This window comes from Apis cerana, linkage group LG10 (genome assembly GCF_029169275.1).
Source record: "Apis cerana isolate GH-2021 linkage group LG10, AcerK_1.0, whole genome shotgun sequence".
NCBI lineage: Eukaryota > Metazoa > Arthropoda > Insecta > Hymenoptera > Apidae > Apis > Apis cerana.
Window position 1 is genome coordinate 4098313 of NC_083861.1, and position 26044 is coordinate 4124356.

The 26044-nt window shown below is 39.9% G+C and overlaps 1 long non-coding RNA gene across 2 annotated transcripts in view; it reads left to right on the plus strand.

Annotated features, from left to right (window-relative positions):
- LOC107994201 (uncharacterized) overlaps positions 1 to 25514 on the plus strand; it is a 63143-nt gene extending 37629 nt beyond the window's left edge. For both annotated transcript variants that reach the window (XR_009831536.1, XR_001765273.3), the window contains exon 4: positions 23708 to 25514. This is a non-coding gene — a long non-coding RNA (uncharacterized LOC107994201). The remainder of the gene's footprint in view (positions 1 to 23707) is intronic.
- The last annotated feature ends 530 nt before the right edge of the window (positions 25515 to 26044 follow it).

Consider the following 26044-nt stretch of genomic DNA (forward strand, 5'->3'; position numbering starts at 1 on the left):
AAACATTTAGATATAAATTTTTAAAGTAGGTTTTTTTGTATTCCATTAAAGTTTCGCGCGACAAGATTAGTTTTGCGAAGAATAAAATATTTATATCTGATGGCGATTAGAAAGGATTGTTTAACGATGGTTAAAGACAAACGAATATTCGCCGACATTGTTAAGAAATATGGAGCAAGAGGAAACAAAGGATGTCTGTGTCTTTTCCTGTTCAATGGTTTTCGACTCATTCGATGGTTAAAGAGGGTCTAAAGAATCCTTCGCTTTGAGATCTTTGCTATTCAGTCTTTGATCAGCTTTCTTTGCAACTTGAAAAGCTCATTTCATACTTGTTGCTGCTTTTGAATTGCATTTCTTAATGGCGACATGGGAATAAGTTCAAAGGACGATGGTCTATGTAATTTTTAAAGACAAGACGAAGAAAAATCAAGACGGAAAAAACAATGAACTGTCTTCTGATCATACTTTATCGCGTATCTTTCCTTTTACTTTAAAAAAATTATTTTATGCGACAAAAAATTGCCGGTTGATTTTATAATTCATCAATTAAATCATCGATTCTTATAATAATTTTTAAATGTTGTTGCTTTCGATAATTTCTCTATCAATTTTTCGATAATATTGTAATCGCTTTGAGTTGTAATGATACTTCGTAATATATTTATAAATTGATTAATATTTGAAAAGAAATACGTTTCTGTAAAATTTGTTTTTAATAATTACCTTTAATCGGAATTACGTAATTTCATTTCCCTTTTAAATGGAGATAAAACAACGATGAATTTAAATTTCCGCTTCTGAGTTCGATACAATGAGATATTCGAAGTAATTGACATTCGATTGATTACCGTAATTATGAAACTTGAAAACAGCGAAGGTGGGGAAAAATAGAGACGATAAAACGTTGATCTCTATTTAAACTTCGATAATATGAATATAATCGGAATATATAACGGAACGTAAAATTATCAGCTACACTTATTGCAATTAATATAATCAAGAATTGTTGAACTGGTTTCGAATAACGAGATCCATATTGAAAATTCAGGAAGAAAAGTTATATGCAGTAATTTTGCTTAATTTTTTCATTTATATACCGCGTGCAAAAATTTCATATAAAATAAATAATATTAAGAGGAATATACGAAAAATATTTTCTTACCTAAAATAAAAATCTAATTTTCTAATTTCTTTGTTTAGATTTTTTATAATTTTCTTATTTTAAATTATGTTTCTCATAATTTTTTAATTTTTACTTTTAAAATTTTATAATTTTTTAAGTTTGTCTAATTTTTCTTATATCCTCTTACAATCTAATTTTAATTATAAATATAATACTCATAATATATATATATATATATATATTCATTATGCTCGATATGGGAACGTATTCTTCATAAATCATCACTGAACGAAGATTCGACAATAGAAAATATAAACACTCGAAACAAATAACGATATACGGATAAAGGAGATAAAGATACGTGAAGATTCGAATGGAGGCGGTAATAGCCATAATTGTGTGACAAACTCTTTCTTAGCGCAGTGTGCTTCACAAAAGAAAATGCATGCAATTAACGATAAAGTCGTGGAGACTAGCTTCTCTCTTTCTGCACGAGAGCAGTGGCTTTTTCACGATGATTTACCAGCATGAAAACAAGTATCAAAGGAAAGAAGAACGATGCCCTCCGCTTCAATAAGGGCATCCACTTTTATTCGTCCGGGAGTTCCATTACAAGACTGTAAAGTGGCGTGCGTACTTGCCGTGAGATTACATCGGCCCTTTGTCGAACTGGATCCGTCATTTAATTCAATTTTCCTGTTCTGCACATATATTAAAGCATCTGTTGCCGCCGGTGGATCTCGGGGAAGAAAGTAGCGATTGAGAGGGAAACGACATTTTGACGCTCGCCACTTCAGAATCGGTGCCAGTTGGATTAAACGCCGCTTCCTGCGACGATCTAAAATTATTTCCGCGATGGAACGTTGAATTACCTATTGACGGTTACGATGATTAATGAATTTCATGGTTAATGAAATTCCTCTTGGTGATATTTATTTAAAAATATATATTTCGATAGTAATTCAAACACAGAAAAATTATATCTATATAATATTGCGAATGAATAATTAAAATAATGCGATGAAAGTAAACATTTTGATAAAATAGTAATCTTTCCAATAATTGAAAAATTATTGTCATTTTAACAAATTCAATAAATCGATATATGTTTTGTTAATACATTTTTTGAATATTTGAGTAATTGGAATAGTTTTCATAATTTTTTATCTTCGAATAAAATTATTAAAAGAAAAATATCCTACGAGATCTATCATCCATGCCCTTCTCGAAATCTCGAAGAGTCCACGTATCCGGAAAGAAAAATCAACGACATCAAATATAGCTGAAAAACCAGGTCAAGCAAAAGAAGGAACGCGTGTCGGCCAACCGACATCTAAAAAGCAGTTGCCCGATCCATCGAAACCGGGGATCCAGTTTCGAGGATGCGCAGGTGATGGCACACGACAATGCGCCACGGTTGCGAAACAGAAAACCTACAAGATCGTTGAAACGTACCTTCGACCACGACCTATATATATATTTTCTACCTCTCGATCCAGTTTCTCTTTCGCAGCGACCCATCCTACTGGACACTCCGTTAATTTGGACTTTTGGTGACCGGTGCTCACCCTCCAACGACCCTTCCGACCGAAGGACGTATGGGCGCGTGCTATGGGCGCCCCTCTCGAGGCCTTGGGGCGCGACCAGGATGGCCTGGACGGGTCATCCGTTGACCCTGGGCGTGCTGCCCGGCCCCAACCCCCCTCGGTGGTCAAAACAGGCGGAAACATGGCCTGACCCTCGTATATCACCGGCCTGGACGAGGATGACCACGAGGTTGAACGGTCACGCGTTCGCCAATTAAAAGTAAATTCGTTTCGTCTCGTGGATTGGAGGCTGGCGCGGTTGAGGGGGGAGAGAGAGGTGAGAATTATCGGTAGGGTGGCTGGGTTCGACGTTCATCGAGGCAGGGATGAAATATCGCGGGCCACGATTAAGGCGTGAATTATTTATTGCTGGGATGATGCTCGCGTTTCCGTGCTGGCATTAGCGTTCTTCTTCTTGGTCCTTTTTTTCGTGGATGGGAGGAGGGGTGAGTTTGGGTGATGGGGGGTGGTGTGAGTGGAAATATTGATACGTTGGGACACGCTGCGGGGATCGGAGTGTTCTGGAATTGGATTTGGGAATTGGTTTTTGGTAAAGTGAAAAATGGAGAATTCTTTCGAAGAATGGGTATTTTTGGAATAGTTGAGGATGAAGGTAGCATTTTTGGGATATTTAATAGGTAAAGAATTATTGTATTATTGCGTTATAATTATCATGTTTATTTTTATTTCGTTCAATTTTACAAAAAAAAAAAGTACATCTTTGATTTCATTATTCAAATTAACGAAATATATTTTTCTTTTTCTGTTCGACTTCTGCATAAATTATATGATATCGATGTTGTATTCGCCGAGTGGAAAGTGGGTTTCGTATTCGGCCGCATCGACACGAAAACGCAGTAGAAAATTCCGGCCGTATTCGTACAATGACGTCAACATACATTCACACGCGTGCTTGCACGTTGTTTTTTTCATCCTTTCTCATCTCCCCACGTCGTTTAACTCTTCGAAAAAATTGTAGGAATTTTTATTCGCGAATTCAACACAACGTTGACCTAACTTCGGTCGAGCTACTTATCGCGCTAACTCCATTTTGTCTCGAGTGAAATCCAAGGTAATTCGAGATCGAGCTGCATAATTCACGAGCTCTGCGAACGTTTTTTCTTTTTTTTTTTTAGCGGTAAGGAGCAGAAAAAATTTTGATTCTGGTAAAGAGGCCCCGTTTATGATTATTTTTTGAACGGTTCAATTTGAATATTTTTATTATGATTTTTACCAAATGTTGACGAAGTTGAAGTAGCTTTGATAGTTTCATTGTGGCATAAAGAAATTGTAATTTGATTTTTATTACTTTATGTGGGAAAAGAATAAAATAGAGTATCGGTTTAATTATTTTAAATGTAGGAGAATAATGAATGTAGATATAAGAAAAATATGCAATAATAATATAGTTATAATATTCTGATTGATTTTTAAATATACTTCAAAGTAATTAACAATATATTTAATTTCCGTATTATGCTTACAAATCAGGTGCATGTACTAAAATAACTCTCTCTCTCCATGCTAAATCTGTTTTAACCACAGTCACGATTATACTTGGTATTCACCCTCAAACAGGGGGAAATATTAAATTAGCCTGATGGAAACGACTCGAGGCATTCTCCTAATATACAATGTTCTCGATTCACCTGAAATAAAAAATGTTTTTTCTTTTAAATCAAATTTTTCAATCGAATTTACAAAAATTATTCTTCCTCTCTATTCCAATATCGAATATTTAAATTAACTTTAAATTACACAAAAGAAATATTAAAGTTTTTCAAATTTCTACCAACAATTTCAAATCCTGTTCAATAAATAATCAACTTCTTCAACTTTAGCATCGAACATCTATTCCTCTCCATTCTCATCACTATCATTTTCTACATCTAACATCTCATTATCAATCGAAACCACAATATTCCCCCATATATCATCCCCCAATTTTAATATTCATTCCTTCCCTTTCCCTTCACAACACCTACGACAAAAACTATCAAAAAAAAAAAAAAAGAAAACATCGATTCCTCGAACACCCAACAAAACTTTCTATCAACAAGTTCATCATCCAACAACTTTCCCCGAATAAATCATCCCCGACCCACTTCCAAACCCTTCCCCCCGAAAAACTAAAATTTCCAGCAAGCAAATCCTCGAGAAGCAAGGCAGCCAAGCCTCGCGTTCCCCGTGTTTCACCTGGTGGCTTGGCGCGGGCGGATTATTTGGTTCTCGAGAACGCGGCCCGTTCCCGGGGGTGGTTCGTCGTCTTGGAGGATACGACGTTCGCTGGGTCGGCTCGGTGTGCTCGTTACAGCGCCTCCACTCTGCAAGATTCAATATTCTAACCAAAATCCCCGGGGCTAAGGGTGGGCGGGTGGCGCGGGGGCGGTTTGAGGGCAAAAGTTTCCAGGCGTGCAGCCGCGTGTTGCCACCGCACCCCATCGCGCGACGAGCATCCGGTTGGTCTAAAGTTTCCCGCTTTCGTCGACGTGTACCCCCGTCGTCGTCGTCGACGGTAAACTCGCAGTCCACACACGAGGTACGCGCGCGAGGAACGAGGGGGATGGGATCACGAGCGAGTTACTTGACGGACTCGACGTTTCTCTGACGTCGTACAGTTACCGCCAAGAATCCAGCTCCGGTGAATTTCGGGTAAGGAATTCGATGGGCTGAGAGACGACGACGACGACGACGACGACGAGGACCATGCGAATCCGCGATATTGGGAATTTTATTTGCCGAGGTAAAGGGATTCCGAGAACGGGGGTGGATAGTGCGTGGGTTGTTCTATCAATTAGATTTGCTTTAGAGCAACTATGCTGCGACACTCTTTTGCCATTGTTATATATATTGGAATTATTTGGGTTATTCAATACTTATTCGGATAAGAATAGCATTTTATTCGATTGTTAAGTACGCAATGATTCGATTACGTTTTATCTTTTAATTAGAAAAGTATTTTTCAATCAAAAATGTGAAACAAAGTTAAGTTTCATTCCTAAGGAAATAATTTCGATACATTTTTCAATCATCACAAATTCCAGTCTTCAAACAAAGTTAAATAAAAGCCTAGCTTACCAAGTAATATATTTCCAGGTCCCTAAGAAAATTCCTCTGCGGAATCACGATAAAAAGTCTCCTCCTCGGCTCCCCCAAGACACACATGCCTACGTGTATTTAGTCGCCTAGCCTGCCCCATCCCTCACCCCCTTCGACCAATCGAAGTCTCCCGCTTTATCGGCGAAACCGAGGGTGTTCCTCGGGCAGACGGAACTGCCCCTGCGTTCCGGCCGCTTTATCGTCGAAAATAGGGGTGGTTTTCAAATAAAGGGGGAGGTGGACGTCGATTTTGCGCGGACTGTACCCTCCGGAAAGCGTATAAGAGCGGCCTCGGCACAGAGGGAAAGACCTCCGGCTATGGCCTTCCATCTTATCCCTCTTCCTCCACCCTTTTTCCATCCTTCGTCCCACCCTCCCCTATTTTCCCTCACTGATGTTACGTTCGTCTATCTCCGCGTGTTTGCGCGTGCACGACACGCGATACGGATAATGGAATGTATCGATGATGCAAGTTGTGCTGCAGTCTAGGCTGCATCGGGGTGAATTTTCGACGCCATGATGCCGAATACCGGCCTCCTTAGTTACCATGTAGCACGTATCTACGTGAAAATTGTTTTTTTTTTTTTCATTATTTTATTTGGATGTTTCGTTATTGGAGGAAAATTTTAAAAAATGATTAAAAATAAGAAGGATATAATATTAGTTTAGTTAAGTTCGTTATTTGGATAGGATTGATTAATTCTCTTTTAACAAAGAAGATTTAATAAAGAAGGAATTTCTATGACAAGGTAGAGAAAAATGTACGAATTGAATTGGATTAATGTGGAAAATTGTGAAGAGATTGAAACAAGAATGTATTCTTGTATATAATGTGCGATTTAAAATATTGATTATAAAATTTGTAAAAATATAGATTGAGAATTCTTAGTTACTCTTAAAAAAAGAGTTCTTCTGTTTGATTTTACATGAGAAAAAAGTTTCGATATAAAAATGAAATAAACTTTGAACTCTTAAGTAAGAGACAGAATAAAGAAAATTTGTGAGGAAATTGTATAAATTTAAATCTGTTAATTAATAAGCAAACTTATCACAGAATATTACACTACTATAGTTCAAGAATTCTTAGTGCACGATAGCAAGAGAAATTTCATCTTCCGCGTCGATGATCAAAGGCATATTTCTAACGATATGCTACAGAATATAGTGCAGAATTTCATTTTGGTGCACGATGCGCTCGCCACAAAGATCCACGAACTTTAATCAAACGAAATTACACATTCTCAACACCTATTTACACGATTCCAATCTTAATACGTTTCGGAAAAAATCTGTATTCAATATGATATCGTGAGAATCATCGCATATACGTGTAATTAATTTTTACTAAATAAGTCAATTCTTATTTATTTTTATTATTTACCAATATCTTATTCAATGAAGCGAAATAACATATTAGTTTCGCACATTGCAATCCATATATTCTCGAAAAACACGAAAAAACTCTGTAATAATTCAATTGAAAAAAATATCGCTCCAAATCGAACCCTCCCCAACTATCCTCCAAACAAAATTCCATCGTCCAACCGGCGCACGTAGCTCGATAAGCCTCCGGATCCGTAATTCAGCGGACACCATCGCATTATTCATCGACACCTTTTCGAATCCCCGTGCCGATAGAGTCTGGAAGGGCGGCAGGGACGGAGAACTTACCCCCGGCGCATCGGATTTAACGCGTTGAACGCTGCTCTAATGAGGTGCGCCACGTTTTCACGATCCTTTTTCTCCCCGTTCTCTCTCTCTCTTTCTCTCCGTTCTCCTTGTTCGCCAGGTAGGCGCAGCAGCATTTTTAATGGGGCACCGCGCTCTTCTTTTTTTCTTTTTTTTTCCTCCTCTCTTTCCACCCTTGGCCGTGTTCCACGTTCGACTACCAACCCCTTCGGCCGATGGTGGATACCTGAGTATCCGTGACGCAAGAGGCAGATACATAGGTAACAGCGGCCCCCGGGGGTAAAAGCAACGAGAGGAAAACTGTCCGCGCGGCGTAGATTGAAATTCAAATGAGACCGCGAGGATATTCTAATTCCGTGCGGGAACCCCTTTTTTGCATATCGGGACCCACGCAGCTGCCATCCCCGGGACCCAAATTATATACATCTTTCTCTCTCTCTCTCTCTCTTCTTTCTCTCCTCTCCTTCGCCCCTTCAACCGTTTTTCTCTTTTCTATTTTTCCTCCTCTTTTCTTCCTCTTCTCCTTTTTTCCCTTTCTTTCTTTCTTTCCATTCGATCGTTGTCGTTCGGAGCGTTAGTAGAGCGTTTTCGGGTTGGGCGGCGGCGCGTGATCCGCAACAATTGAGAATCGACAGTATTCAAATCCGTAGGCGACGGTAGGTAGCTACCTAAGCCCCAGGCTTACCGGCTGCCTTTCGTGCAGATCGATTTTATGTTGCGGAAAGACGGAACACGCCGATACTCCGGCGATTATCGCCACCCACGCCGATAACGCGCCGCCCCGTGGCTGACTCGCGTCCGACTTGATTCTATTGGGGAGGGTGAACCTCGATCCGTGTCCTGCGATTAGGTGGAATTGGAAGGTACGATGGTGGTTACCTTATTTGCATTTTGTTGATATTGGTTTCGCCGTGAATGGAAGAAGGGTGAGATTGGAGAAGTAACACTATGAGATTGGAATATGATAATTGAGAAGGCAGAAAAAAAAATTGTAATATGCTTGGTTCAGATATTTATTATCAGAAGTCGATATTATTTTACTTGATGAGGAATTTTTGGAGAAGAATTTTGAAATCTTCTTTGGTAAAAGAAAATAAAAGTAAATAAATGGAAATAAATAAAAATATGATATTTGCTATCAATATTTAGATGAAAAGATTTGATTAACAGTTGATAAGAAAATGATTGCATTTTATGAATGTTAGATGTAATGTAATTTTAAAAGAGATTCGCAAAATTTTTTCGTTGAATTCCTAAATTAATTTCCATATTTTTTTTTTTTTTTAGGATGCATCGAATCGTATTTACAACGCCTTCCACAATTTTCTTTTAACCCACTTCGCGTGGCAAGAAAAAAAAAAAGAACGTGTAGATGTTAACAGAGGGTTCGCGTTTCGTTGGCTCGAGAAGTTGCTCGTTACGGCTAAATGAAACGATGGCTTGGCATTGTTCAGTGGCTCGTTTCAGGGAGCGCGAGCGGACGAGAAGATTTATGCCGGCGAAGAAAACTTGCGCCGATAAAGTGTTCCCGTGCTCAACGCTTATCGTCTCGTTATTCCGGATTTTCGCGGCGAAAGTTTCTAGGCAAGTGAAAGGGAACCGTTTCCATTCATAAACCTAACGTTTTCTTTCCACCGACCGAGTGCACTTTTCATTTCCATCGATTTTCATCTTAATTTCCCCCTTCCACCCGACCTATTTTAATAACACTGTTACTTACTTAATTCATCTAATATTGTTCGTATCAAAGGTAAACTCAAACACAAGCAAATCAACTTTGAACCACCAACTCCCAAGAAATTAAAAAAAATAACGAAAAACATCTCAATTAATCGGGGAGCCACTTTCAATTTTCATAAACGAGCGGGAATAATCCCGATAAAAATCCGCAGGTGAGGCTTTCCGCGAAAAGTCAGCGGGCTTGATGGGCCGCCTACGTGTCCAGGAAGAGAAAGAGGCCTGGATCGAAGGCGGGGAAGAGAGAGAGAGAGAGAGAGAGAGAAGAAGAAAAGGGAGGAGAGTGCAAACGGCCTGAGGGGGCCGCCGCTTTGCATAATCAAATCCCGCGATGATGTAGCAGAATGCGAAGTACCCTGTCGGCGGTGCGTCGAAAAAGCGGGGCTGGGGGATCCCGCGGGCACGCGAGCACTCCGAAAAATGCACTCCCTCCTTTTCCTCCCCTTGCTTCACCCGGTCACAAGGCCACCCCTCGCCAAAGTCCTTCAACCGAACCCCTCGCGGAATTCCGGGAATAAACCGGAAACACCTACTCGTTTCGCGACTGGTGGCCCCGCGAAATTCCCGTTTCAACCGTTGCGAGGGGGGACGATCGAAGGGAGGAGAATCGACTGGGAGAAATTTTTCATTCGAAGGGGCCTAGGGATTTTCGGCGTGTTTGAGGATTTTATTTTGTTGTGCAGAGGAGGGGTGTAACGTCGAGGGTAACGAAGAATGATGTCTTGTGTAAGGAACGGTGAATTTTTCTTTTAATGCGAAAGGATGTGAAATCTTGGTTTCTAGGTGCGTATCTCGATTCGAATTCTTTGGATCGTATCAAATTGCATAATTGTGTGTCGTAGATGAATGTGGAGAAGAGTGTGAATTTTGTTGGGTAATTATTATTAGATAATTATTTGCGTGGATAATGAAAATTTGAAAGTATTTGTTTATTTCAATATGTTCGTGGGTAAGAGATAAATTGTATCTCGTTATTAGGTTGCTTGAACGTGTTTTTAGTATAATCTTTTTAGTATAATCTTCTGTGCCTCTTTTATTAAGTACACCAACTTATATGCTTCTTTGAAGTTCGAAACTGTCATTGATATGCAGAGTTTACTTGCATGGTATGTATAATTAAAAGAAATATAAAAATATAAATATAAAAGAAACTAGAGGAGCAGCGGTCTTTGATGTAAAAAGCTGTGTACGTTAGAAGTTATTTAAATTCCCTGTACAAAGCTACGCAAATAATCAACTTTTCTCTACATCTTCATTAAAGATCCCATTACTTAATCCCTCAACGCATAAATTTTATCGATGAAAATTAATTAGATTTCTTCTACGATAAAAATCGACGAAAAAGTATACGATACATATACTTTAAGAAAATTAATCAAAATAAACTAAAGATGCGTAGGTTATCAGTATCATATTCATCGTTTATAATCCAATCCAATTTAATATCCATTATCTATCATCTTTTTACCATTTCATCCAATCTCCACGTCATTCCATATTATTTTTTCATACAAAAATTCTATCGAAATTTCTACCTTCGTTCTCACAAAATCGAACGAAATTCACATCGAACAATGTTAAAACAAACCAAACTCTTCTCTTTACCCAAGAACCAAATAAAAAGAAAAAAAAAGAAAAAACCTCGACGAAGAAGAAGAAGAAGAAGGAAGAAGGGTCACCAGGCACGTCCTCCGGCATTTGGAGAAGCGTCGCTGGTGTGTTGAGACGGAAAAAAACCCCCGTGGAATTCCGCAGGGGAAGAGGGTGGCTGGCTCGCAGGGTTGGCACGTACCCCCTCGTCAAAATGGACGGGCTAAGCCCGTATAAGTCTAACGGGATTTTCGATCGTGGGCGGGTGAGTGCAGGCCGCGGTTCGATGGTGGGTCTGCAGGGATGTAGGGTGCGGGGGTTGAAGGATGGCAAGGGGGTGGTTGGGGGAGTCCTTCAAGATGGCGGCTATAAGGGATGGTTTAGGGCGCGTGAGGGTTGCGGGTGAGGCAATATATCAGAGACGAAGGAAGATAGAGAGGCAGAGAGAAAGAGATATCCCTTGCTAGAGGGTTGCTTCGCCCCGATGGTGGCCGTTACGACCCCCTTTCTCGCCCTTTCCTCCTCCCATTCTCTCCTTTCTCTCTTCGATCTCCTCCGCGTCTTATCCCTAGTTTCTCTCCCTTTCCACCCCTCTTGCACGTCCTCGTATCGCCTTTTCTGCCTTTGCTCGCCCTCGATCAAGACCATCCTCCCCCTCTTCCTTCTCTCTCTCCCTCTCTCTTCCTTAACTCGTCCCCGTGGAGCCCTCGGGTCCGTTCACGAAAGTATAAACGTCGGAGGAGACTGATGGAAATGGACGAGACGAGGGAGAGAAGAAACGGACGATCGGGAAATAGTGGAAAATCGAATGGCGAAGGGTGGAAAGTGGAAGCAGGGGGTGGGAGACGACGACAATTCGTTGCTTCCAGGGATTGAAGGCTTTTCGTTCGAGGCAGAGCCCCTCTCTCTTTTACCTTTGCCGCGCTGATATCAGGGATGGGGAAGGGGGAGGGCGATGGAAATATGCCAGCGGAAGTCGTCGAAATCGGTAGCCGCCGATGCTTGTTGATGGATTCGTGTAAACGCGCCGAAAGCCCTCTCTCTTTCTGTCCTCCTCTCGTGATTCTGGACGAAAGGGAGGACGATAGGCGATACGTTTTTGTTTCGCCTACAGGATGGAAACGGAAGGGGAATTGTGGAACGTGGTTGAAACGAAGATTACCGATTGCTTTTATGAGAAATTAAAATTGGAAGATTGAGAATTGAAATTCTTGTGCGTGAATAATTTTGTAACACTGCCTTGCAAGGATAACAAGAATCATTTATCTGCGATGATAGATTCGACTTTTTAATGAAGATTAATTTTATATTTTTCTTTCGTACACGAAAAATTAAACGAGCGAAGAGTAGAATTGGATCTTCCACGATATCTATATTATATTTTTACAATTTTAATCTTCGATTCTTTAAGAATCCCTTGGATCAAAATTTAAATCCTTTTATCCTCTCCAACGTGACGTTTGTCTCGCGAAACGTCAAAACGAAATAGAACAAATCCTCTTCTTTAAATCCATTCAACTAATTCATCACGTAGAAGAAAGGAACGATATTTTTTCATTAATCGAAAGGAAAAGAAAGGGATGGAAAAAGAACACGAGGAAAATGTCTCGAGCAAACGAATACGACACACGATCCAAGAGGCAGCAGAACAATCGTCACGTTCAAGTACGTCGTAAATCCGCGCGTACCGGAAGCGGGCTAAGTGTCGCGGCCGGTTAAAAGGCATTATAATAAATTCACGAGAAATTTATCGCGCGAACCACCCTGGAAAGCGGCGAAAGGAGACGAAAGAGAGAGAGAGAGATATGGTTCAACAACAAAGAAAAAAAATCCGGAAGAAAAATAGAAAGAAGGAAGAGGAGGAAAGGAACGAGCGAACACGCGCATAAAGATTTCAACTCGCATCCAGCCGCCCCACGCGACGTATCCGGCAAAGAGGAGCGGTAATGAGCTTCGAATTCGTTCCCCTTAGCGTGTACTTTAACCGCGTTTCGCTGCGTTTTTCCGCAGTGAGATCGTTGCGAAACAGGGGAAAATCCCTGAAAGAAATCAAACGTGACAGGGAGAGAAGAGAGAGAGAGAGAGAGAGAAAGAAGAAACGAAAGGAAAGGAAAAGGAAGAAGAAAGGAAAAAGGAACAAGACACGAGAGAGGAAAATAGAGGAAAGAGAGGCAAGAACAGGGCAGAGCGGCACAATGGCCGACTCGTTAATCGACGTCGGGCTGGGAAACGGGGGCGAGGAAATCGCGTGTCTCAAAGTGGCGGAGAGAGCGTGGCAAGAAAATTTCCCCGATAAAGGGGAAGAAAAACGAGCGGGGGCGAAATCTCCTGGAACGAAATCGCTGACTTTTTCACCTGCCGATCGTTCCTATCCACCCGCACCACCGAGGTCCTCGAGAAGCTCGTTTTCACCCCTTCCCTTTCATCTCGCCGAGTATTTTCGTCCACGCCGAATCTCAGAGAAATTCAACTCTGAGTATTCGAAGGAAGAGAGAAAAATATACGAAAACGTGGAAGAAAAGAAACGGAGGAAGAGAATCGTGATCGTGGCGAGGATAGAATCAGAAATCATCTTCGAATCATCTTCGTCGAAAGAAACGGAAAGGGCGGACCTCGTTTTTTTATTTCTTCGTTTTTGTATTTCGGGGAGAGGGGGAGGGGGATAGAGGTGTACACGAGTGATCGAGGAAGATGAAAGAGGCCGTGGTCGGAGCGTGAGAGCCGGGGGGATGGTTGGAGGAAGACGGACGAATGAAAAGCTTCGAGCTTGCGGTAAACATCGAGCGTGTAATTCGCTCTTTAAAGAACACTTGGACGATAATTAAGCTGGGTATGGAGGGGCACGATGCAGCCTGGTTGTGTGGGGATGGGGGAGAGGGTTGGTGGAACGAGGATGGCGAGCGAGATTGAAGCGGGAGATGGAGGAGCGAAGGGTGGCGCGGCGGGGGTGGAGCGAAGAGGGCGAAACGACGGGTTCCGGGCACCGTTGAAAAGATCTTTTTCCGTTTATTTTTCGTGACCATGGCTCGGAAAGACACGTGGTTCTGATTTTAATTAGCACCGGGGGTGCACTCATAGGCGCAGCGCGCGCACACACAGAATCTCGGGCTTAGAATTTACCCTCTCCCCCTCCCCAGTCCTCGTTCCGCTTCCTTTCCTCGTGGTCACCCCTTCACCAACCCCCTCCCCCGACTCGCCGCCACGTTTCTTTGGCCATGTTCTCGCGCTCGGTCAAGAGGGTTAATCCGACAGCGAAATTCTCGTTTCCCCCCGTGGTCGAGAGCGAGCGGTTTTGATAAACGCTCGTTCCACCCCCGTTACGAGGAGGAGGAATTTTCCTTTCCTAGAGATTTTTTCCTTTTTTCCTCGTCTTCAGAGTTGGATTATATTCGTGGAATTGAGTTTTTAATATTATTTTCGGTATTTTCTTTTCTTCCCTTGTATATCCTTGTAACAGATTTAAGGAGCAATTTAACGCTTAGGTTTTTCAATAATTCGAGGGTATTCTTTAACTTTTCTTAAATTAGAATTTGTAACGAGAAGGGTTATTCTCTTTTCAATTCTTTCTTTTGGACAAATTTTTCTAAGAATCAAAGAAATATATCTTAATTAATTCTTTTCGTCATTCATTATTATCGTTGATCTATGTATAATCATCATTAATATTTTCTATTCGTTAAAATTTGAATTTCTTTGTTACGTTTATAACTGGATTCTAACAATAATAGCAATGTCGTCTTTTTTATCTTATTAATGTACGATATTACAAGCTTATATAATATTACAAGCTCATTCACGACACGACGTGAAAAACGATTTGTCTTCGAAACCGAGAACTTGGCACCACTATCTGGAAAGTAGAGGGTAATAGGAAGAAAAAAAAGCTTCAAATATTGAGTTTCCTGCATCACCATCTCCTCGGTCGTTCGTGTTTCCCTAAAGAGTTTGCCTCATTAATTAATGCCACAGGGAAATATCATAATTTCTCGTAGCTCGCTCGAATTTCCTCGATCACCCTTTCCTTACTTTTTTCTTCTTTCGCGAATCTATCAATTTCAAGAACAAAAATTTTAACTACACTTTACACTTAACGGATAAAAAAAGGGTATTATATAATAAATGATAACAAAACATTTTTATCACACATACATATTTATTACACATTATATACATTTTATTTACACATACATTATTTACGTTACATATTCTACATCATATTAAGGATCTCGTTTCTTTTTGTACGAAATCATCCCCAATCCCCAACTGCTTCAAGTTCAACGCACAGAAACAACCCTTTCAACTAAAAACCTAAATTTCCCCTCTCTCAGTTAACTATCACACACGTAAACCAAAGACCCGCGAAAAGAGATCGACACGTTATTCAGAATCGAATAACGAGTATCAACGTGAGCAAATTGCGTATCCCTGTTCCTCTCTTCATTCCTCTTTCTCTCTCTCTCTCTTTTCCAGATTAAAAGAAAAAAGAAAAGAAAACAAAAGAGTGACGACTCCCGGTAGCTTTTCTTCCCCTGTTCGTCGCGGGGGTGGCCGGAGGCGAGATGGCAGGGGTTGAATCGTCGCGCTCACCGACGTTTTATACATCGCCGGGTTTCATGCGGCGGTGGTAATTTTTTTATTAGCTTGAAAACCACTCGACTCGTCGTCGTCATCGTCGTAGTCGTCGCCGTCGTCGTCGACGTCGTCGTTGGCGTCGCCATCCTCGTGATCGTTGTGTCGCCGCTAGTCGGTGAGCCTCGATCCACCCCAAACAGGGGTGGAAAAAAAAAATCGTCCATTCCCCTCGATCCATCAGACACTTCTCTCTCTCTTTCTCTCTCTCCATTTCTCTTTATCTCTCCTCGTTTCACTCTTCCGGTTACCCTTTGCCCTTCACAGCCAATCCTGTTCCAACCCTGTGGAATCGTCGAACGGTGGTGAAAAGAACCACGCGTTCATTTGCCTTATTAAGTAGTTTTGCGGGAATTAAGAGCGTGTCGCTTTGTCGTCGTGGCTCGCCCTCGTCATTGTTCAGTTTCTCGCGGGCTTATTCCGCTCGTTTCTGGCAAGAAGTGGCGGGCGAGGAACCAGAGAGAAAGTCTGTGCCGGGCCGGCCTCTTTCCTTTTCCGGGACACGAAGAATAAGTATGTTTTTCAAAAAGAATGCCTTTCTTGAATATTTTCTTGTTCGAGGCGGTTTCTTTCTTTTAGAATATCGAGTTTAGGGATTGTGATGGAAGATACGTTTGTTTTTTCTTATTAGATAGCTTTTAGAGTTTAAGAATAATTAAGAAAAATGAGAAGAGGAAAGGGGAACATTTTGATAAGATATTTATTACTTTGAGAATTCTTATTTTCGTTATTGTTATATTTTTATATAGTAAAAATATTCAATCAATATGTAGAAAATACATAGTCATAAAACACGCGCTAAATTATATCCTTATACATTTTCGTTTCGTAACAATAGATTATCGTATTCATTCAAGAAACAAATGAATCTTTTCGTACGAAAAACGCGAGGAAGAATTAAAAAGTTTCTTGTCGAAACTCATTCAGGAAATGGAGGAAAGTGTGCCATTAAAATTCCTTTTTGTTTTATCCCGATATCTCAATCGATTGCCGAGATATAAGGATTCAAAGTTGGTATTTAAGACGGCGCGAAGATTATGAATGGGCTCGCGACTCGGTGACCTACATTTTTTCCTGGAAATGCGTACTACGTTCTTCCAAGAATCGTGTCTTTCGCTTGTCTGGAGTTTGAGATAGGTCAGTGAGACGATGTGCGAAAAGTCCAAATAAACAACAAGAATGGAGATAATAAAATGAAAAAAATTTCTCTTTTCTTTACGCGATGATATCTCGGGAACTGGAAGTCGTATCGAGATAAACAAAAAAGCGTTTTAAAGAGTAAGGTTTCGCGGTTCTAATGATCGTTCATTCGTTGACCGGAAGTTATCTTTGGAATTATAACTCTTCAAATTTTTCCTAATTTTAGGGTTTAATAGGATTTAATGTAATTGATCGAAAACTATCTTTCGTTTACACGATGATATCTCGGAAATCGTATCGAGATAAATGAAAAAGCGTTTCAAAGAACAAGATTCCGTGTTTCTAAGAATCTTTCATCCATTGAGAAGAAATTGTTATCTTCAAAATTATAGCGATTTAAATTTTCTATTAATTTTAATAAGTTTTAAGACGATTTGTGCGATAAATGTATTTATTTCCGAATGAATACTGTTTGCAAAGATCTTGTTAACGATATATTGAAAATTTTTAATTTCGTTAAAAATCTTTTCTTTGAAAATCGTATTTGAACTTGACCCATATAATTTTTCACGTGTATCTCATTTGTATGAATCATGAGATATTAAAATACTTTTGCTTACAGGTGATGGTATTCGGAACTTAAGATTTCGAACGACTCTTTTCCGGTTTTACTGGTGCTTAGAAACTTTTAGAGGGTAATAAACTTGTTTCACGTGCACGTGCCACTTATTAGGATGAATCATGGAAACGAGCAGTATTTTTTTCATCGTCTCTGCTGTATTTGTGTGAAATCCGTTTTGAAAAACTTGTAACCACCAACTTTCGAACAAAAAGAAAATATAAAAAGTTTTCAACAAACTTTCGATTAAAAGTTACTAATCACTTTATTTACATAACAACATTACAGCGAGAAGAACGTTAAAATTCTATTTAAACCCGTAATTGTAACAAAATTTCGCGTAACTTTTTTAATATTATACTTGTTGCGCAAAGAATTTAATTTAGAATCGTAGTATAAAAAGAGAGTGAAACTTGTTGCACAACGAGGAATTTAAATTTTAATTCATTAGAAGCCAACAAGACTCTAATCCTTGTACTTTTTAATGCAATTTTCGTGTAATTTAAAGTTTTCAGTATTTATGAGTTGTCCTATACATAATGCTTCTCTCTTTATTTTATTTATTCGCAAAACTTTCATAGAGATTTAAATATTATGGATATATACAGGAAATTTCATATGTTTCTACTGATAAAGAAATCTAAAATATAATAATAAATGAACAATATTTTTAAGATCCACATTTTCCATTTTAATATTGATTATAATATGAAACGCAATAAAATTTCACAACACAGAATATTAAAAAATAAATAAATCTACAAATAAAACTACAAATCCAATCTTTTTCCTTGTTATAATTAACATTATCTGAAAGATTTCTCTGAAAAAAATCACATATTGAGCACAATTAAACAAGAAACGACGACAGAAGAAAAACAATTAAGACGTTTAAAAAACAAGATATAAAAGATATCCATCCCTTCCTCGATATCGAATTAATTACCGCAAACGGAAATACATACAATTCTCGTCAAAGGAAGATTTCCTCCGCATCGACTTAAGGTAAAGATTGGCAGAGAATTTGTTCAAAGACCGATTTTTAACGTCGATGGCGACATATCGTCGTATCAGGACGACAGGCGCAGAAGCCACCCCTCCGGTTGGATCCGGTATTAATGCAAAGGAAGCCCTTACCTTCCCTGGCTCGCAATCACCGACATAAATAAATCGACCTACCCCCCGTCTATTTCTCTCCCCGACGGCCCAGAATCCCCGTACTCGATCAGGCATCGAAATACGTCCGCATAAAAAGGAGAGGGAGGGACGCGATCGAGAAGGACCGATTGTTCCACTCGTGCAGATCGGATCTGTTGTTAAGCCACGCTTACTCTTCTGCCAATCCCGCGGACGATCTATAATCAGAAAGACGTTCGCCATTTATTCGAGGAGATTTTATCGCTGATACAACGATACTCAATATGCCGAATCGAATTATTAACGATCGAAAATCGAGGTGTGGAATTCTGACGATTTTTCTTTCTTTTTTTTAAATATACGTTTAATCGTAATTGTTTTGGGAATGAACGAATTTTATGACTTATGTTTGAGTGTTTTATATCGTTTAAGAAAAGAGTATATAATGGATGTAAGGGAAATGTTTAGATTTTTGAGAGATTTTATAAAAATTGGATTTTTATAAATTCCATAGAAGTTATATAATTAATATAAGTACATTAGATATTGTGAAAAAGTGGAGGAAGGAAAAGATAAGATTGATATCTTGTTTTTTTCTTCATAAGGATTTGACTTATCTCATTCTCTCCACTTCTTTTCATTTAATTATTCCAAAAATTTCAATCTTTTTGAGTATCAATCATCATATAAATTCTTCATATCCTTCAACAGCTACAAGAATAATCTAAAATGTTATAATCCTCGCAATAGTCTAGGTAGATTCTGGAAATTCGATTTGAACGAAGAAAAAAAAATATGAGTCAGATAAAGAAGAAATCAAATCAAATTTCGTTCAGCAGTTTATATTTGAAATAAAAATAGGAACGATAAAGGAAAGAAGGAAACGTTAAAGGAAAGAAAATACTGTTGTTTTTTAAGTGAAAACGAAAGCTCTTCCAAAATCGTTTGAATCGATTTTGCGCAAGCAGCAATAATTCATCGAAGGGAGCAGGGCCAAAGTAACTAGCATAAATTTTTGTCCAATGGCGCTCCAACCTGAGAGCGGAATAGCTGGCAAGTTGCACAGGCATCGTTCACGATGAACAGCGTCTTCGTCGTTAGTCTACGAGCCATTAAGTAAATTATGCAAGCTTTGGAATCGTTCGACCGTTCGAAGCGTAAACTTTAACCATCCCTGGGTGAATCGGGACCGATCAAATTGTTTTTCGCCTCTTTCTTGTAAAGAATCTTGCACCTTTCCATCTTTTATTACTATGCTTGGAATTTTCAAGGAAAGTGTATCCAACGTATATATATATATATTGATAGGAGGAAAGGGAAATAAAAAGAAGTTCTTTTCATTTTTAATTCTTCTTTATTTTTAATTTTTAGTTTATAATTACAATAACAATACATAAGTAATCTCAACAATTTTAATTTCAATCTTGTCTTTGGTGCTCGTCGAATCCCATTGCCTGATTTCTTAACGAATAACCCTCGATAGAATCCTCGTCGGTAGAAAAGTAGTCTCGTCCAAACAATTTTTTCCTCTCCTCCCTTAATCCTTAATTTCCATCTCCGTGGTCAGTCCACGTTGCACCCTCCGGATTATCTCGACTTGTCGTCGCAAGCACATCGTCGCAAGGGGGTCGTTACCGTGCAACCTCGCGACTTAACTCCCGCCAATTAATCTCCCCGCGCTAATTATTTAGCCGGTTAGCAGGAGTTCCATGCGGCCGAACGTAGTTCCGTTATCAGATGTAGAAGGGGAGGCTTCGTTCGAGAGGGATCGCGAATAAGTCGGTGTGGAGGAGGAAGGGTTGGAGAGGAAGTTACAAGGGAGGATGGAAGGCTCGTCGCGGTGAGGGGTGAGGGAAGGGAGGAAGGCAGCGCGCGGTTGAGGTTCACTCGTGCTCAGGAGGATACACGAGGGGGGTTGAGGCTCGCGCAAGAGTAAATTGATTAGAATTAAAGGGTTGGCTGGCAGGTGCTGCTGTGTGCCGGGTTACTACGGACCATAAGAGAGAGAGGTCGGCCGCGAGAGGGTGAGAGGGACCGTGGAGAGAACATAGAGCAGAGATACGAGGGAGGAAAGGGAGCGAGGGTACAACGGTGACCACAGCCTCGACGCTGATTGGTCGAGTCAAGTTTGTGGCAAGATGGCTGGCTGGTACTGGTGGTGCTGCTGCTGCTTCCCTCTCTCTCTCTTTCTCTCTCTTTCTCTATCTATCTATGTCTCCGTCTCGCTCTCTAACCCTCTCCCACACCCACACTCCCAACGTACTAGCGGCAGCCCGTACTCCAGTTTCTTCTCCAGTTCACCTCCTGCATGCGCCTCGTCCTCAGGCTCCTTCTCTCTCTCTCTCTCTCTCTGTTTTTCTCTCTCCTCTTCCCATCCTAGCTTTCCCTTCTACGGCGGTCTCTAAGATGCTTTATCTATGTGCCAAATAGATGTATGTACGTGTACACGCCTGTTCGAAACAATGCCGAGCGTGCAACCACCCACCCTAGCGCTACCACCCTTTCTGCGAGCACACACACCTTTCACGATCCCCACACCCCCGCCTCCTGGCCCCTGTCCTTCTCCTTGCCCTATCATCCCTTGCGTGCTCTCTCGCCTCAACCCTTACCACCCACCTCCTCCCCCACCCAACCACCCTGTCGACATCGTCACCATTTCTGCCAACGTTCTCCGGCCACTCCCGACCCTACCCCTCTTCTATCCACCGCTTTCGTGTCCCTCGTCATCGTCATCTTCGTTCCTTCCTGCCGTGTGTTCCTTTCTCATCCTCTCTCTCCCTCTCTCTCTTCGATTCTCTCAATTCTCCGTTAGCGTCGCGTCCTATTTCCATCCGCCCGATGTTGTTCGGCCCCTCCAACCACCCCGCGAATGCGAGAATACCGAGCCGGCCTCAAAGAGAATGCGATAATACGAAGAACTTCGACTAATGAGTTAATAGTTGGTGTCTCGCGTTATACCGTCACACCACGGGGGTACTTTATTTCCACGTCGCTCCGAGCAACGAGCTATAACGCGGGGGCGGTTGCGCATAGGTGGATTTGGCTCTTATTGCGCGTGCATTAAATTTAAATTGAAGGATGATATACGATGATATACGCGCGTGTAAATATTTTCGCTCGAATTTTGTGTAAACGAGAGATATTTATTATTTTCTTTAATTTTCTTATAAATTATTTTACATTTAGAAATTAAGATATGCCCAACATCAAAGGTAAATAATTTTGTGTGGTGTATATAATACGTAGTTGGTATATAGAAAAATAAGTCGCAAGTGAATGATAGAAGAAAATCGTGTCAGAGAATTTTCACTTTCGCTTTCGAGGGTGTCGGTCACCTTTTTGCCACGACGTTAATTGACCTCCCACGCTTCACCAGGTCGTTGAATTTTATCTCCGTTGTCGGGAAATTCGTTTCAGGAGTGGTAAGGGTAGTTGATATTAAAATCGAGGTAAGGAAGCTGGCGGGGATTACCCGTTATTGAATCGACGATGAGCGTGTTTTATTGGGAAATGGGGATGATTTAACAAAGACTCTGGCGTGTCGCGATTAAACTTGTAAGATTCGATTGATTTCGCGTGTTCGTTTCGCATTTTGAGTTTCGTGGATAGGTGGATTTCTTTAAATTTGTAACAATTTCTTTCCTTTGTTGAAAGAATTTGTAAAAACGAATCATATGTATCATATAATCATACGTGATATATTTGAATCGAAAATGAATAAATTGTCGATAAAATTAATATCCGTTTAATTATTAATTTCTAAAATTAATTTTAGAATTTGATGTTGAAATAATATTTATATTTATCCCAACTTTTTTTACAGTACAACAAATCAATCAACGATCAAATTTGTGATTAATCATAACTATTAATCGTTTAATTGAAAATATTCATTGTCAATTAACGTCAATCATTTAATGTTGATTAAAATCTAATCGTTAAAATTCTATTAACGATTTAAATTGATTGATACTAAATCTCGAACTAGACTCGAATACCAATCGTTAATTATTATTAATCCACGATTAAACGTACGATTAAATTACGCTCTAAGCTAATTAAATCAGTAATTAAACAGTTATTTCAATCTTAAAACTGTCGTTAGATTATATCATTTCGTAGATAAAAATTGAATTATTCGTAACATATATTATGAACAAATATACACATTCACGTTGAGTATAAATTAATTAAAACACAATCTAAAATGATTACATTAATACGATTATATTTTATTCTTTTTATTTCTTAGTCCACTCGTCGAAATCCAAATATTTACCTTTATCTATCCATTTCGAAATCTATTGTTCCAAGATATTCAAGATTATTCCGCAAACGAGTTAATCCATAGCAGATCGTCATCGAGCCCTCGTAAACCAATCCCATCCCTCCAAGGTGGGGAGGGAGGGAAAGAAGAGAGGGAGGGGGTCGTTCTTGAATTTACATTTCTAACCGCGGCTAAGAAACGGCGCGTTATGGAGATTGCGAAGGTAAACGGCGCGATATCAGCATATCAAACGGCCTCTTTGAGCTCTCTCCGGCTCTCGGAGGGCGAGCGTGTCGGCGACAGCCGCGGGGCGCTTTTTAAAACGCGCGGCCCGCAGAAAAATCCCGGGGTTTTTCGAGTGTGTGCGCACACCCGTGCAGTGTCGATTCGTCGTCGAGCCCAGCCGCAGCCAGGGATGAAAAGAAGCCGAGCCGCCAGCGCGAGAAAAGTGCAACCAATAATTTTATTTTCCGCGATAAAGCACGGCCTCTCTCCTCGGTGAGCGTTCCGGGGTGGCACGCCGGCGAAAAGGGGTGGAGGGCCGCGTATCTTTAGTAAGTAAACAGAGCGCCTTATGAATTTTAAGCAGCGCGACGAGGAAAGTACGACCTGCTTCTTCTTCTTCTTCTTCTTCTTTTTCTTCTTATTTGACCTTCTTTCTTTATTTTACATTTTCCTTGTCGTTCCGTTCTCTCGTTCACCTTCGTCATCCACCTCATCGCTTCCTCCTCTTTGACGCGGCGTAATTCGATGAAAAAGGGGCGAAAGTAGACACGTAAAAGTTGTTGCGAAAGTTTACAATTTGATTGAGAAACGAGAGGGTTATAATGCACGAAGGTTTAATCAATGTAATCAATGATACATGAATAGAGAAAGAAAGAAAGAAAGAATTTTACAAGATTCGATAATTGAATTATAGAAAAATCAAAACGATTCGTTCTGTTGAAGTTAAATTATGACGTTAACTTAAATATTAATTGTACATTTTGGTACCAAGATCAAGAAGTTTGATTATCTCGGCTTTCAAATAATTTACAAATTAATTATACATTGAGTTTAACTAATACGTTGAAAATTCTTGTATTTTTCAGACGTGCTGTCTAAGGTTGAGTCCTCCACTTTCGGTTCTCGAGCAGCACAACACATTTAGTCCATCACGAAGCGTGTATACGTAGACCGTGTGCAAACGATTAACAAGATTGGAGAGAACCCTATCCCCCTTTGAGGCGAACGCAAAGTTTACTTTAGAGGGGTGAAACGAAGCGCGCGCGAAAAAATTCTGCGAAGAGGTCAATCATTACCTTCAGCAAACGGAACAAGAAGTTCACCTGGGCTAAAGATGGCGGATATCGTTTTTCATTTATGACGATGTTTCGATGTCTTTGAACGAGACACCTTAAAGATTCCCATTTTAGAGATGCTCGATATAGTTTCGATCGATTTTATTTGAATCGTAGGAAAATTTTAAAAATATTAAAAATTCTTAGATTCTCTAAGAATTTATTTATTTACATCAAAATGCTAAATTGAGCATTCGCTATTTATTTATCGGATTTTATCATTAAAAAATATAAATAATAACAAATTTCCTCTGCATCGATAATTCAAAGATTACGTAACATTACTGTTCGAATATGCATCATCAACAAATTAATAATTCTTAACAATTGTAACTTCTTTCATCAAATTCGAATTACATAAAATCAATCATTTACGCGATCATAAAATTTAATCCTCAATCTCCAAAATCCACCTGATTTCCTGAAACTCATTCGATCCTTCTTTCCAATCTAAAAATAAAAACTATCCTGCAAGAATGGAAAGCCATTGTGACGCGGCAAATATCGAATATCGCTCAACTCGAGACGAGTTTTCCGGGAAAACACGCTTCGGATTTTCCGTCAGAGTGGGCGGTCATGCGGCGTTGTTTTGATATTGATCTCCGGATACAACACCGTCTAAGCATTCTAATGGCAAGGGACGGGGATTCTGCGCGCTGCATGGCGCACGTGTTTCTAATGATTTTAGTGGTACCGAGGTCTACCTACCGGCGATATATAGTTATAGTCGGCTACGAACACGTATTACATCCACTCCGCCGGGGCACCGTGTAATATGTCGGAATTGCGGAAAGGGGTAACGCGGCCTGGAAGCCGGAGAGAGCCCGCGAGGATGGTCTTGCGGGATTCTTAATGGCGAAAGGCCTCCGAGGTAACACTACGGCTATTAAACGCAGACCTCGCTACTCTGTCTACCTTACTTCTCTCTCTCTCTCTATTTCTCTCTTATCTCCTAGCTATATCTAACTCTTTCTCTTTTCGCTTGCGACAAACGTATAGGATGGTTTCCCGTTACGTCCATTGGAATGCAATGGTGTCGTGTCATTCGATGATGGGATGTTTTCTCGATGGATGATAAGACATGGAATATGATAATTTTTATAGAAATATCGGGAGGATTTGAGGTATGAGGTATAAGGTATATAAGGTGTAATAAATAAAAAAAGTAAATTATTTTTGTAGCATTGTATTTATTGTAGTATTATATATATATTTATATTACATTTATTTAATATGTTACATAATTATATGATACTTGATAATTGTTATACTATATTATATATTTATTTGCTATTATATAAGTTAATTAAATGGTGAAAAATAAGAAAAATAAGAGGATATGTGCAAATACTTACTTTGTAGAGAAGAAAGTTCTTATGATAAATAATTACTATCACTTTTGTGAATCTGAATATTTAGGTTTATTATTCATGTGAAAAGAATTTATTATTCCCCGCGCGAAATGTTTTCAATATATTATTGCGATTTACTTAATTACTTTTCCTTGAATACATTTTTTAAAAATCTTTAAAGAATAAATAAGAACAAAAGGCATTAATATTCATTTCTCTTCCAATTCTAGAACTAATTCAGCATCTTACCCCTTAAACCGCGATTAACCGTGTTAAACATCAAAACTCGCAGGAACGGAATAAAAATAACAATCTAACGAGCTTTCTTCGCGCGATCATAACAATTAATTTCATCCCACCAAATCTACCGCGCATCCCCTAATCGCAATTAAACGGGCACGCGAAAACCAGAAGGGATAAAACGGAATAAAAATAAGGAAAGATACAGTAGAGTGAGCGGTAGACCCCGAACCAAGGATAAGTAACGAAAATGCAAAGCCCGGATCAACCGCGCTCATCCCCTTTGGCGTCGGCGTTTGACGCGACCGCTGAAATTTTTACTTCGTTCGATTTGGTCTTTCGGGGATTCCCCGCCCTCTGATTGGTGGACTCTGGCCACGCCCTGCACATAAGGGTGGCTTGCTCGCCGGAGCACTATCAACCCTTATATATGCCCGATGTGAGTACACTTATGTGCACGGTCGCATATATGTAACCGGTGCAGATTTCGCGCGTA